Raw genomic sequence first — 3,997 nt, 5'->3', positions numbered from 1 at the left:
AAAGGTCATGTCACAGATATGTATAAGGTCATAACAGCACAATTTGTGATAGCTAACTCTTGTAAACAACCAAAATGCCCATCAACCACAGAATGGATAAAAAAAATGTGGTAATTTTATACACATAGAAGACTACTCAGCTATAAAAAGGATAGATTTGAGGCCTTTATATGAAAATGGAGGAAACTTGAGAATATCCTCATTAGTGAGATAAATGATACTCACATTAGTAAGTATCCCATTGTCTCTCTAGTGTGACAAATAATAAAAACTGGTAAAATGAGATACAAAATTATAACAGAAACTGTAAAAAAAAGTGATGGAAAGTGCTCTAAAGGTTATAATGGTATGTATAGTGTGTAAGATAGAAGATCATATTATGAAATTTATGTTGTATCATTGAACAGAAGCATTTGCACTGTCAATTTTTGAGTGTCTAGCTATGTTTATTGCTTTGATTTTGTGACTTTGGCAACTATTTTTAAGATGACAATGTGAAATGTATCAACTAACAAATTTATGATGTTATTTTTTTCAATTCTATATTGGTCCATTTTTTTGTTTTTCTATATTTTTAAGATTTCTTTTAAAAATAACATTATGCAATTTAACAATCATTGTTAGATTTCTTTCATTGTTTTGAAAACCTATATTGTTACTGTTTTGGGTTTGTTGTTATTCGTTAAATCTTTTGCTTTCTGCTTTACTTTTCTGACTTATCTTTTTTTAAATTAAGTACCAAAAAACACCCCAAAATGTTTGTATATACCCTCACAAACAATAAGATAATACAATTCAAAATGTTATAAAAGCAATCAAAATAAAAGAATGAGAACCTTAAGTGTTTTCAACACTAGACACTATGAAATCAATATTGTCTACAGTAATGTCTCTTGTTTTCTTCAAATTAGCTGTCAATATCTTAATACATATTGAAATCAAATAATTGAAAACAGACTACAGCCAATCAAAACCAAGAATAAAAGCATTATTGGACTTTGAAACAAAACTGATCGAATGCATCGATGGCTACCATGATGCCTCATTTTCTTTACTGTAGTTGTTCATACTATCACACATAACAGAATCAATTCTTATAAACCCTTTAGGTGATTTTCTGGGTATATATGCCTATACATGTACATCAATCCATTATATATTAAAAGAATAACCAAACAACAAATACATAACTATAACTAAGATTCCACAATAATAACTATGTAGGGTTTCAAAACAAGGTGGTAGGAACATAATAAATTTTGTTGTTTTACATAGTTATCTTTAAAAAATCTTATTCCAATTATTGGATACAGTCATAAAAAATTGATTTAATTCTACAGATGTTAACTGTTTTGTTCCAAGAACTAATTGAATTAGTAATACAATCATCTTAGTAATCTTAAGTGTATATATACACATTTATATCTTTTTTCTTCTTTCTTCCTTGTTTTTTCCTTTTCCCTATATGAGTTATTCTTTTCTCTTTGAACAGTTCCCTATCCCTTAACAATATTCAGTGAAGATTTTGTATCTTATTTATTCTTTATGGTTTTTATACAAGGAAGACAATACCATATGTACACACGTGAATGTTATTTATTTTAGTTATGTGTATGGTCTCAAGTCACATCTATTTACCTATCAAAGCTTCAATGTGGTCTTTCTTTAGAGTTGATTAGTATTCACTGCATAAAAATATATCATTTTTATCCATTACTCAGTTGGTGAATATTTAGTTTGTTTCCAAGGCTTGCCTATTATGAAGTTTGCTGCTATAAACATAGGTGCACATATATCACTGTGGTATGATGTTTTCAGTTATTCTTGGAATATGCCTAAAAGTGGAATAGCTGGGTCAAACACGACCTCCCATCTCAGCTTTTTGACAAATGTCCGGACTGATTTCCACAGTGGTAGTGACAGACTACATGCCCACCAACAGTTGCGAAAGTGTTTCCTGTTCCCCACATCCTCTTCAGGATTTGCTGTTGGAAATTTTCTAGAACCTGGCCATTTTTTTCATATATTTATTTGCCATTTGTATTTTTTCAGCTGATAAGTGTGTATTCATCTCAGATGCTCATTTTTGGATTGGGTTTTTTTATGTTCAGGGGCCTGAATTTTTTAAAACATTCTTTATGTATTCTGGATAGAAATCTTTGTCTGAGGGACAGTTGACTAAGTTATTTCTAATTCATGGTATTTCTTTTCACTCTGTTGGACAGTTCTTTTGACATGAAAAAAATCTTTTCACACTTGGGAGACAATATGGTATGTACATGTGACCTTTCGTTGACTTCTTAGTATTTTCTTAAGATAAATCTATTTACTTATAAAGATATCAATGTGATGATTCTTAATAGCTGAGTAGTACTTCATTTTGTAAAAGGACTACATCTTTTTCTATCCATTACTCTGCTGATGGGCATTTATGTTTTTTCCAAGATCTGGATATTACAAATTTGCTACTATAAACATGAGTGCATGTATAACATTGTGACATGATGCTTTCAATTCTTCTGGGAATATACCCAGAAGTGGTATAGCTGGGTCAAAAGGGACTTCCAGGTCCACGTTTTTGAGGAAACTCCAGACTGACCTCCAAAATGTTTGCACCAGCCTACAGTCCCCCCAACAGTGCAGGAGAGTTCCTTTATCACTACAGCCTCTACAACATTGGTTGTTGGTAGTTTTCTTTATCTTGTCCATTGTTTCTGGAGTGAGATGGAATCTCAGCATGATTTGATTAGCATTTCTCTAATGACCAATGATGCTGAACATTTTTTCATGTATTTATTTTCCATTTGTACTCCTTTATCTGAGAATTGTGTATACATTTCAGATGCCCATTTTGGATGCTTCTTTGAATTTTGAGGATCTGATTTTTTAAATTATTTATGTTTTAGACAGAAGCCCATTGTCAGAGGGACAGTTGACTAAGACATTTTCAAAATTCATGGGTTTCCTTTCTACCCTGTTGGAGATTTATTTTGACATTGTGAAAACTTTGTAATACGATTAGATCCCAATTATTGATTCTGGGAAGCACTTCCTATTTAGTTTGATTTTTGTTCATGAAATCTCTACTTACCCTTATGTTTTCAAGATTTCTACCTACTTTTTCTGGCAGCAAATTTAGTGTTTCTGTTTCAATATTTAGATATTAGATTCACTTTGACTTTAGTTTAATATAATAGGTATGGGCCTACTTTTAGTTTTGAGCATATGGAAAGCCAGTTTTTCCAGCACTATCTATTAAAGGGGCTATTAATCCAGTGAAAAAGTTTAGCCTCTTTGTCCTAGATAAGGTGGCTGAGTGTGTTTGTAGCTGTGAGTCTATCTTCCAATCTATTGCACTGATCTTCAAGTGTGTTCTTATTTCAGTGTCATGTTCATTTTATCTTAGTAGCTTTGTAGTATAATTTCAAGTCAGGAATTGTGATGCCTCTGGCCTTGCCACTGTTGCTCATAATTTCCTTTGCTCTTCTAAGTCTCTTCTGGTTTCATATGAATTTTATGAATGATTTCTCTAGCTCTGTGAGATATGGTAATGTTATTTTAAGTGGAATTGCATTACACCTGTACAACAGTTTTGGGAGAATGGCCATTTTCACAATGTTTGTTTTTCCTGTCCATTAACAAGGAATGCCTTTCTATTTTATGCCATCCTGTTCAGTTCCTTTAATCAGAGTATTATAATTTTCATTGAACAGATGTTTTACATCCTTTGAAGATTGATTTCTAACTATTTCATTTTTTGAATGCTATTGTCAAGGGTGTGATTTATTTTATTTTTCTCTCAGGAAGTTTTTTGCTTGTTTACAGGAATGCTTCTGATTTTTAAGTGTTGACTTTATATCCAGCTGCATTATTAAGCCCAGGAGTTTTTCAATAAAGTTTAGGGGGTCTTTTAGGTATAGTATCATTTCATCTGCAAGTGATTGTAAATTCACTTCTTCCTTTGTTATACTTCTTTCTTTTATTCCTCTCTCTTCTC

Source organism: Cavia porcellus, unplaced genomic scaffold (assembly GCF_034190915.1).
Source record: "Cavia porcellus strain 051 isolate PalLab524CR breed Dunkin Hartley unplaced genomic scaffold, mCavPor4.1 scaffold_37, whole genome shotgun sequence".
Taxonomy (NCBI): Eukaryota; Metazoa; Chordata; class Mammalia; order Rodentia; family Caviidae; genus Cavia; species Cavia porcellus.
This window is presented reverse-complemented; position numbering follows the sequence as displayed.